This window comes from Prunus persica, chromosome G3 (assembly GCF_000346465.2).
Source record: "Prunus persica cultivar Lovell chromosome G3, Prunus_persica_NCBIv2, whole genome shotgun sequence".
Classification (NCBI taxonomy): Eukaryota; Viridiplantae; Streptophyta; class Magnoliopsida; order Rosales; family Rosaceae; genus Prunus; species Prunus persica.
Window position 1 is genome coordinate 5,037,982 of NC_034011.1, and position 12,368 is coordinate 5,050,349.

At 35.1% G+C, this 12,368-nt stretch overlaps 1 long non-coding RNA gene across 1 annotated transcript; it reads left to right on the forward strand.

Annotated features, from left to right (window-relative positions):
• On the forward strand, positions 7,342-8,909 carry LOC18782774. The gene is made up of 2 exons (XR_002270838.1): positions 7,342-8,160; positions 8,541-8,909. It is a non-coding gene; the product is annotated as an uncharacterized LOC18782774 (long non-coding RNA).

Here is a 12,368-nt window from a genome sequence, read left to right on the forward strand (position 1 = left end):
ACTCAAACCAGGTGGAAGCAGAGCAGCCACAGAAGAAGGAAGAGAAGTGTTCTGCATTTTGGTATTGATAGAACCCACCGAAAGAATAGAGAACCCACTGAAAAAAAATAATAATAAGTCATCTGCTTCCTTATCTTTCAATTACTTTAGTATTATCCTACACTATTTAACTTGTTCTGCAGGTGGAAAGGCAGTAGCAAGCTTGATATCCATCACTTTTTGCATATTTTATATAATATGCTATATAGCTAGTATATTAGTATAATAAGATTATATTATTTCATCATGGTTTTTATTTTCATATTTATTTTATTTACTGTATGGTGTAGGTTTATTACCCATATAACAGTATCTATTTAAAAGGGTGGTGCGGGTTTATCGTCCACGCCTTTACTTTTATTTAAATGTATGGGGCAGAATTAGTGCCCATACAAGCACGTTTACTTTATCGCAAATTTACTTTTACTTAAAGTATGATGTGGAATTAACCCTCATACTTTATGAATTTACTTTACCGCACATTTAATTTTATTTAAGGTATGGTGCGGGATTAACGTCCATACAGCAAGCAATTTAATTTATGAATTTACTTTACCGCACATTTAATTTTATTTAAGGTATGGTGCGGGATTAACGTCCATACAGCAAGTAATTTAATTTATGAATTTATTTTACCGCACATTTACATTTATTTAAAGTATGGTGCGGGTTTATCGTCCATACCAGTAATTTATTTACAAGCAATTTATTTTATGGATTAATTGTGTTGTATGATGAGTTTTCTTATAGTATGCAGATCAGGACCAGAAGTTCCTTGATCCTCATCATACAATTACATCAGGACTTGAAGATCCTTGATGATGATATTAATATGAGAGCTGGCAGTCTCTCCGGTACTATATTTGTAAACATGTGATTTGACTTGACGGTCCATGATCCCTGACATGTAAATAAGGACCTGGGGTTCCTTAATGATGTAACAGTACCGTATTGGTTCATAGTGCCGTACACATGAATAATAACTGTACTGGCAAATGTACTGTACACATGAATAGATACGTATTCATGACTTGATGAATAGTACCGGATACATGAATAGTAACGTATACATAAATATTAACCATTTTGGGTAAACCGTCACTATACAAAAGGGAACCTGCAGTTCCTTAAACTCATGGATGAGCAATTAAATGAGATGCCAGAAGTTTCTCAAAATATGGACAATTATGTAAGGGCTTGAAGTCCAGAAATATGTACAGAAAATTGTAAAAATGTCCATACCATGAGAATATGTGATTTTAGCCCGAAGTTCAAAATCTAAGGGGATTGAATGTCCATACCATGAGAATATGTGATTTTGGCCTGAAGTTCAAAATCTAACAATGTTGAGAACCTAAAGTTCCAAAAGTTAAATGGACAACCCTTGAGGTATTATTGCAAATTGTGGTACACCACATATTTCTTTGGCATAAGAAAATGATGAATTTAATAAAGTTCGATTATGTTATAATCGACACCTCAAGGAAGAAATATATTTTGTGAATTCCGGTTGTTAAGAATACACCGTGAAATGGATAATATCAATATAAACCTCAAATGATAAATTGAGGCTCCCCACATATTTTGTTATATCTGGGCCGGAAGCCCATGAACCCAAATATATGAGAGATCCCAAACTTGAGGTTGTGGGTATATAGTAGTTAATGCTCTTCACTACTATATTGCGATATTATCATGGCTTTTACTCAATTCATATTTCATGTCCATTTGAAAGGGCGAATAAATTCTGAGTTTGTGTTTAGCCCAGGCCAAAAGTTCCGGGCTCCCATGCGTTGAAATATGAAATTTGGGAGAGTCGATATGGTTATTTGAACCTATAAGGCACAAGGTTCCAAACCGTCATTTTGAAAAGACGTAAAAACCACAGGTGCAAGTTTAAGAATGTATGCAATTATTATAACAGGAAAGGAGCATACAACAGATGGATTTTTTCCACCTATAATGAAGGTGCAGGCCCTGTAAAATCTATAAAATTACATCATGTTCTGGAAGCCTCTGAAGGAAGAGGACGACTCCTCTTAAGCTTAGCCATAAGCCTCTCGTGGTCTCCCAAAATTCTTTCATTGGAGACCTGCAGCATGTCTAGCCTTCTCAGTGTATCAACGGAGCACGAACTCACCAGTTTCAACAAGGCATTATTCTCTCCTTTAAGTTTCTCAACCTCCTGTTGAGACTCATGAAGCATCCTTTGAAGAGACGAATTTTCAGTTGTTAGCTTCTGAACCTCGTTCGCTCTAGCACGCAAACGATCAGCCATGTTAGAAACAGAAGCAGCACTCTGAATGCTAGAAGCCATTGAGTCATCAATAGCCTCTTCCTCAGACCTCCCTGTTAACAGCATTTCATCCATTGGAGTAATGAAATTCCTAGCTACTATGACAGCAGTAGCATCATTCATCATCACAGAATCATTAACTGTGAGATGACGATTTTGGGATACAAAGGAGGGACGCCAAACTTTGGCATCACTGGTTGTTGTGGGAGCATCATTTAAATTGAAATAATTTGGGCTGGAAGAAGAGGAAGCCATTTTAAGAACGTTTCGAAGAAAGTCTTAGAAAAACTAAAGTTTCAGAAAATGAAGGAAGTTGGGTTGAAACGCAGTTGCTCCAATCAAGTTTTGCAAAGGCAATATCTATAAGAGGAAATATGGCTACAGTTTCCAGGATCCCAATATTATCTCAGATCCCCATATTCTCCTTTTCTTTTCCAGATTCCAAAACTTCACGCGGCCTTCATTAATGTTTGTCGGCACTTTCGGCGTTTCCAAGTATTATTTTCGTCAAAGCCGATCTTGCTTTGCGGATTTCACGGAGCTACTTTTTCAAAAGTGCCCCAAGAATCTGACAATTTTCCTATGGTTAATTTGAAATTCACCGGTTCTACCTATTCCTCTTATTTGTGTATAAATGTGTTACTGACGAAATTTTCTTTGTAGAAGACATCCAGTTTTCTCCATACCTAGTGATGCGATATCTACTTATTTTTCTTATCAGTGAGCACTCAATATGCCCGAGAAGCAAGACTATCTCTGATCATCCATTCAGGAAGTGAGACTATCCCTGATCATGTTTCCGCTACATCAGGAAACTGTGAAGGCGATCTTATGCTCTAATCTCCGGAAGTCCTTCTAGACTAGGAGAAATGACAGCTTATTGTCTGCTCCCACTAGCTTCCTTCCCTGATTGCTTACCTTATCTTGCAATCAATATCACAATTTTTTTTGCATTTTTTCTCTTTTTGTAACTCTCTGTTCATAAGAGATTTTATTTCTTTAGAATGAACATCTGAAGAAAGAATCCATGAAGTGATCCTAACTCTGAGAGTTATTTGTTTTTGATAGAGAAAAGAGTTGTGATTTTGCTCTTGCAGGATATAACTAGATCATCAAGCGCTACATTATATTTACTGGGCCGATACAAGCTTGAATGATACTTGAGAAAAGTTTCTCCCACCTAAGGATGTAAGCAATATTTGTGTTATTTTATGCTTATATACTTGTTTGATATTTTATCTTGAAAAGGTAACCAAATGGGGAGATAAGTCTGTTCCAAAAGAATGGCTTGTATGTATCCATGAATTATTAACGCAAATTTTACAGATTGCAAGTTGGATACATTGATAATACACTGCACAGATTAAAGTCCCATAAGAACAGAATATGGGTATAGCAGTGATCAATATGATGCACGTCTGTTGCGTAGCAAATGATATGGATTGAAGTCCCAAAAGGACAATCCTTTAACATGTCAATATTGATATTGTACACGCCTAATGCAATGCGTAGCAAATTATATGGGTTAAAGTCCCATAATATGGGTTAAAGTCCCATAAATTAATTGACATGTATGTATTAATCTGTGGCATGCCTGCAGCATGACAGATATATGGGTTCTAAATGTTCCAACTCCCTAAATGGAGATTTTCCACGCCCTATGTAAAATAACGCTCCATTGGAGGTTATAATCCACATTCTCACATAATAAAAGCCCCCTGAAGTGGCTTGGGTACCCAAAAGCAAAGAAATGCTTATAATTGATGCATGCACATGCAAATGAGAATGGTGGGATCATGAATTGATGAATGACAATTTTTGGTTTTGGAGTAGCTACTCAAATCATCAATGGGCTGTGTTGATTGGAACCACGTTCAATTATTAAATGTCGACAATATCATTGGCCAAAATGGAATGAGGTAATTCCATTATAGATGAGAATGAGCGTGAAAGAACAAACCCACAGTACGAACCCCAAAAGATGTTAATACTGAAAGTTATACTTGGGTGTTCGGAATAAAAGGGAATATACCTACTTTGTATGACACAATGTTTCTGGCAGAAACAAGGAATGTTGGGTTTTCTCCATATTTACAGATTCAATTGTGCCTCCTTATTGCACATTTACGGAGACCAACATGTTATCTTTAAGGGTTATTAAATGCACGGAGCATATTGCCAGAAGCGATTCCCTAAAGATGTATAAATAGCTGGGTAAAAGCTATATAATGTGTCATAAAGTTTAATCTCTTTAAACAAAATCCTTGAAAGGATTGAAATTGCATGAAGCAAGTCCCTAAAGGACATGTGCCTGAAGCACAAAATCTGTACTCAATACTAATGTGCATAAATTGCCTCAGTGAGTACATTGATTATAATATGTTTGCAACACATTAAAGCTTCTGAAGAGTTTAAGAAATATTTTTCTCGACCTAACGATCGAGCATTGTGCCAAATGAGATTTTTTGCTTATACTAAGAAAGTATTGAAGCACTTTTTTGAGGATTATCCGTTGGACACTTTAAGGATTTTCCGGAAGTATACTGGACCAGATAGAGCTCAACTCCATCACCACCACTTTGGGATGATACTATGAAAATTTTTATGGTCGCTTACTGGAAAAAAGCTAGTCATGAAGTTTTCAGGGGGAGATATTCATCAACGGGAGCGTGGTTTTAATAAAGACCTTCGTACACTGTACTCTTTTTCCTTCATCCAGGTTTTTATCCCACTGGGTTTTTCCTGGTAAGGTTTTAACGAGGCAGTGTCGCTCAAGATTGACTCACAGAAGCAGTGTCAACTATGATATTAATAAAGATGATCAACAGTATGGCTTAAAGATATTTTGCCAAGCATTAGGGGGAGCGTGCTGTCAATAAAGACCTTTACACACTGTACTCTTTTTCCTTTGTCCAGGTTTTTATCCCATTGAATTTTTCCTGGCAAGGTTTTAACGAGGCATATTCCATACCATTTGTGGTCTCCAAGGGGGAGTGTTGTAAAGTCAAAGATGGATCCCAAAATGGTAGACCCCACTACCTAATTGATTGAAGAACATCATAATGAAAGTATTGTGGAAGTGGAATCCATGTCATTGCATATTCACAGAAAGCCAACAGACTTTGCATATAAGCGGGCTTCCTCCTTTGTTGTAATAGACAGAGAAAACATTCAATGAAAAGATCAGGCTTCTATGCCTTTTCTCCATCTCAATTCTCTCCATAATCTCTTTAGTTTACAACAAAGAACTATATGAAATGAAATTTTCCATGAATAGAGGAGGAAGTGGAGCCAACTGATTACCAAAAACACAGCAGCATGTCTTGCCTCCTTAAAATTGAGGAGTACATAATCACAATAAATGAGATTTTGACACTTATTAAATTCAAAAAGATAAAAGGATTAAAGTAATTCAAAAGGAAAAAAATTTAAAAAAATTTAAAAAATGTCAAAATTCCATTTGTTACTGTGAAGAGGAGCTCCTCAATTTTAAGGAACCAAACTTTTTCCATTGAGTGAATGGCTGGATGTTCATGACGAACTAGAATTCCTAAAGGGCCCGTTTGCAGAAGCGGATGACCGGAGGGACATGAGGGGTCATGTGACCACATGACGGCCGAAAATTTGGATGTGGAGGTCCTCATGCAACCCGATAGTTGGCTAGTGTGCGACCCCAAGACGCACACCAATTGCTCGATGAAAGGCCTGATATCGCGGCCGTTTGGATGAGCCACTTAGACAATGAATTTGGGCCTTCATGGGATTTATAAATCTATATAGACTGAGTAACCTATTTGGCAAGACCGAAGAATGAAATTCTGATATTACATGGAATTTTAAGATAGGAAGTAACTCATGTTTAGAGGTTATTTCGAAATTCTCCCTTGCGACCGAATGAAGAAAGCTTTGCTCCTAGGAGGTTTGTGTCATTGCCTAATAATGGTTTGCTATCAATCAATTAGGCTAATCGGGTAGAGAGTCAAATGTCAACAAATCAACGCATACAGTCCAATTAGCTGGCAAAATTTTCCAGTTGCTGACCTTTTTGGGGTCTGAGACTCATGGGTCAAAGTCTTTCGTGGAAACATAATGCTAGCTAGCACCTAATTCAAGTTCCAGTTTTATTGTTTTCTAATTGTTTGTAAACTTCCAGTTCATTCTTTCCTTATTTGATTGTTTTCTCATCAGGCCCAGCATTTATACAGTCCAAATTCCAATCAATAAGCATAAAAATTTAAAAAAAGCATAAGAAAAAGTTCCAAAATTTATTTTAAAACAAATAAGTTGTCACTCAATTTGCTGCACTAAGTGATTAAATTTAAAAAGAGTTTGATGACCGACCAAAAAGAAAAAGGGTTTGATGACTCTAGTACTTATTTTCTTCCTTTATTTTTTCCCTAACAAAATAAATTTGTATTTCCATTAAACACGTCAAATTTTAAATAGAAGTATATATACCACACTATAATTTCTCGAAGGCAGGTGTTTAGTTGCCATTAGTGTCATTAAGGTAAATTCAAAAAAGCTTTAGGCTCAAATAGGCTCTAATACCATGTTAAAATAAAATTTATTTGTTGATGATTTATTCTCTAAATAGAGAGGATTTATACAACAATATAAACTATCTAGATCTAAGTTAGAAAAAACTACCATGAATCTACTGCCCAAAATCTACATTTACTCCTTAGAATCAACTCTATTAATTACAGCAGATTTCTTGTCTCTTTAGTATTTAGTCAAGATTTTATGCTTCATCTAGCAATGAGCATAAAAAAAAAATCCAAAACTTTTGTATATCAAGTGATGTAACAATTTCCTATGGTTTTTTTTAAAAAAAAATCTTTGTTCGTTAAGAACCTCATTGTTTTTTTAAGCGATTAAATTTTAAAAGAGTTTGATGACCGACCAAAAAAGTAAAAACAAGAGATTGATGACATTAGTATTCATATATATATATATATATATATAAAGGGTACTAACAAAAAGGCTGATGCAGTAGAAAGAGACTGCTTTTGCTTCAATATGGATTTCTCTTTATTGGCTCATAGCTTTTTTTATCTTTTTTCTTTTTACTTTGGGAGGAAAGAAACCCTACGATCCTAGGTGCCAAGCGGGGGAAGGAGAGGGTCAAAACCAGTGTGCTAATCCCGCATTGGCTTTCTTGGCTCATAACTTTAACAATCAACACATTAGGACAACAATCAACACATTAGGACATTAAGTCTTGTGCAAGAATTTAGTTCCTTATTTTGTTTAAGAGGATTGCTTTCCTGGTTTTCAAGTTTACTTGTTTCAGACGCTTTCTTCTTATTTCCCAAGTTAAAAGTTGCTTTTATAGAAAGAGGCTTGTTGTGAATTTGTGATGCAGAAGACCACAATTGGCTCTGTTCTTGTTATTGCTTTCACTTTTGTCAAAAGATCCATTTTTACCAAACCCCTTTTGTGTGAATCTGTTGGCTTTTTCTTATTTGTTGGGGGTGTTGTCGATAAACCCAAAGCAGGAGGCCAAATAACTCACACAGATTTCAGAACATTTGTCTTGGGTTTCTCAGTCACTTTCAGCTTGTACCGTTTGGCATATAAACCCCATTGAAGGGCAGGAGCCCTCAACAGCACCTCAAATTGTGACATTTTATTTATTGTAAAATCCAATTCACATCTCTGGATCTCTCTCTCTCTCTCTCTCTGAGTGTCTGTGACTCATCTTTTTAATTATATTTTTATTGGATAAACTCTTTCTTTAATGCCAAGATTCTCTCTTCTCCAACTGATTCTTCATCCTTTGTCAACCCATCTTCTTCTCTCGTGATCAGCCCATCACCATGGTTTGCTCTCTCTCTCTCTCTCTCTCTCTCTCTCTCTCTCTCTCTCTCTCTCTTATTTTGTGTAGTAAAAACTTTGATTGGCGTGCAGTCTTTTTCTTTAATTTGTACTTATAATATGAGCAAAGAAAGGCCCCTTGTGTTTAAATTTGTGATCTTTCAATCGAAGTTTACAACTTTGGCAATCATAGTATTATGTTTCAGTCAAGCTGGATGAATTAAATTCCTAGTAATATTTGTCATCTAATTTTTCATTCGAGCACTGTTTTTTTATTGGTGGGTATGTTTTAGTTGCACCAACTTAATGCACCAATTAAGTTGCATGTATGTTTTAGAATTAGTGGTGGTTTGATTAATTAGTGGCAACTTAAAACTTGTGGCAGTCTCTAGTGCATTTGATGCTTGGATCATTGGTGAGGCTTGTGACAGCACTGATAGCTCGGCCGGCAGCCACCATCACAACCTTGCTCTACCACAGTGATCTTCTCCCTCGAAATTTCGACTCAGAGCGATTACGTCGATTGGTTCGACATGAGTACCTTCTTGTTCAAGAAAATTGCCTTTTTAGTTCTCTCATCAACGTTTTGAGATGCTTTTGGTAGCACCTCATTTGGGTTGGCCAATGTGATCGGGGTTTTTTGTATGCATAAAAATAGGGTATTGGGATCGAATGTAGAGACAAGCAACATATAGTGTTGAATTTACTTTTGAAGAATTGCAATGGTAACCCGGGAATTTTCCCTTGCGATAAATGCTCATTTTGCTTGGTTGACCCTCATTCCATACCATTTTTATAGTCGTTCGATATGTGATCTTGTTGGTGTAGGCTTTCCACTAACCCTCTAGGGCATCAATCAAGGCATCATTAAACAATAACAAAGTTTGCCATGATTCACTTTTAAGCTAACAAATCAATGGCCCGAAATTGGATCAAATTTGGGCCGTCCCAATAAATTTAATGTCAATGGCCTACCTTAAGAGCTCGTTTAGAGTACGAAATTGGATTGGATAAGAGGTACTTACATTTAAAGTATGGTGAATTAAGAAATAAAGAAATTTTGTTTAATTTGAATGTAGAAAATGGAATACTCCTGGAAAAAAAAAACTTATCCCATATAGCCCCCACAAAATGATAGAATTAATATCAACACCTTATAACTTATCCCTTCTAATCTCCTCAAAATAAAAAATCATGCTCCTCTGCCTTCAGTTCCTCGTCCAACATACTTGAGCCCAATGGGCTGGCATGTTGGTGGAATATATGACTAGTGATCCTATGAAATACTGAAAAATAGTTGAAAAGAAATAAACATAAATGGCAAAGAAATAAAGATACATATGACTAAAGTAAAAAATAGGGTACAATAATAAGCAGAAAAACAAAAGAACGAAATGGGCTGGCCCTCAGGTCTGATGGGCCCAAAACTAAGCCCAACTATCCCATTATTGGTTCCCATAACATTGGGTTGCAGACTTGTTTGGTGATTAAAAAAAATCAATATTATTATACATATTGAAGATTTAAGCATATTCAATAACAAAAATTAATCAATTGAGAGACAAAAGATGCATATTATAATTATAATATGTTCTGTTTCTTTTTATATAAGTGATATTGTGGGGCACAAAACCCTTAAATATAAGTAGGCCGCTTGTAACTACTTGAACTACAACATTCTTGCATATTATATTTCAATTTGAGTAATCGCAGCTTATTTTTCATGAGCCGGCACAAATTTTCTAACATATATAAAGATGCAATTTCTACTTCATTTTGTGGCTACATATGGAACCCAACTCAACTCCAAATGGAGTGAAAACATCAAAAAAACAAGACAAGCCTTTTCAAGAATGAAGAATGCCCTTAAGGAACAATCCCCATCATTAGAAAAAAAAAAAAAAAAAAAAACTTACATGTAATGGGGATATGACTATTTTGCTATTCTCGGCCAATAATACAATGACACGTAAAAATTATCACATATGTCATTGCGTTATTGACCAGTACGTTACATGAGAGTTTACTTTTACCTGAGTTATAAGTCATTTACATATAACTGTTTATTTTAATCCCTAATTATGACAGAAAATGATATTCATCTACACAAGTAGGTAATTAACTAAAGAAGAAAGTGAGTGATGAGGACATGGCCGATGTGGATTGAATTGTCCCATTGCTCCATTAAAACTTGTTGTGGTCATCATTCCCTACATGCCACGTGGCTATATCCATCCATATAATTAAATTATACTAGCTTCTCTGCACGCGCTTCTGCGTTTGTGAGAGGCTTTTTTTTTTAAAATTTAAATTTATTTTAGAATTAAAAAAGATAATGGATAGTTGTGTTCCATAAAAATAGGATCCATTATCTGAATTTTCTTTTAATTTTAATTTTTTTAATATGAAAAATTGTGAATTTACCATATTATCCTCATTTAATTAATAATTTTAATTCTTAATGTTTGCATTAACCAAGGATATTTTCTGGTATTTTGAATGTTTCACCATTCTCTGCCTTTTGCTTTATATATATAGATTAAATGCTCATTGTCATCAATATATAATTCAAGACAACGATAGTGTCTTTTGGTGCTAGGCCAATCATACGAGCCAAAATCTGACGTGGCATAAGCAGCATTAGCTGAAGTCGAAGTGCCAACAGTGCTGGGAACTACAAGTTGATAGATTGCGTGCAAGAAACCCAACGACTTATTTTCCAAGCTGCTTTTCAAAGGGTGTCAAAAAGTGTGATAGCAAAACCCTAACCAGCTCATTTACGTTTCTATGCCTGCCAGCTGCTATTTCTGAGAATCAATCAGTGTTTTCTTTCTATCGGCAACAATCACAACAACCAATTCACTGCCAGCTGCTCTTGGGTTTTATGTTTTGGTTAAGTAAGAGCTTACTAGAGAAAAGCTACGTTCTTTCTATATTCCTAAATACAAAATCATTCGACTTTTACTATAAAAAAATCATTAATTATAGAGAAATGCTATTGTCAGTTGTTCGTTATAACGAACTAAAAGACGTTGATCATTGTAGACCTTGCGATGGTGACCAGTCAAAGCAATTTCAACTTATGAATATTGAATGTATGGAACTGAATTCATGTTCGAATGTGCCAACGGTCAATGTTGTGTTTTATTCCACGACTTTGTGTTTTATATAATTAGAACAATAATAATAGTTTATTAACCTTTGTATAATCATATCATCTTTCGCCCTGCAAATTAGGTTTAAATTGACCAGTGTAGGTTGTTGATACTCAAAAAGTATTTTTTGTTTCTAGGTCTTTATGGTCTTGGGAGTATTTCTTAATATTATATACAAACTTCCTCAAGTGTTGAGGAGGAAAGTGAAAATTATACATAATCAAATAAAAAACATTAATCTATCAAGATTTATGTAGACAAATAAGGTCTACGGGTCTAGCTTAGCGGAAAAGGGCCTTAATTTGCAGACAAAAAATCTCAAGTTCAAATCTCTATTGCTCATTATATTCTACCTAATTTATATATGAATTTTTCCTCAGAAGTCGCATGTAATTGAGGTAATTGAGCATGTTTTTACCACAATGATTCGGCATCATTTTGACGACTTTTTGTAACCCTAAAGTCCTGGTTTATCCCTTGCCATTATTCTTTGTACATTAATCATGCTCAAAACCAAAGTTGTTACCTTTTTTCCAACTAAAAGATGAAACAACTACCGCTTGCCTTCCTTTTTATTAACTTTTCTTTTTTGGTCGACAAGATTCACTTTTTTTTTTCTTTCTAGAAAGACCAACCATTTCTTTTCAATCCATTGATACCATGTAATGTTCTCAAAACTCCTAATTCCAATTATACATTCAAACAAGAATTCAACTTAATCAACAACATAAATCTTACGTGGATAGAAATAAATTAATTAATTAAATAAAGATATTTACGAGCTAGATGCTCGGATTGATTTTAAGTTGGATGTCTACGAACATATTTACTCATGTGTAAAGCTCAATTAAATAATTTTCGTATTAAAATTGAAATTTTCACACGTAAGAAGACGTGTGAGTATGCAAAATAAAATAATGAAATAGATTATAAATTAATAATATTTATATTTAAGTAACAGATAATATGCTGACATGTCACTGTGCCAGCAGGGATATGTTGCAGACAGCTGTGCCCTAGCAAGCTTGACCACTTTTCCACCGGGTCACAAGGCTTCT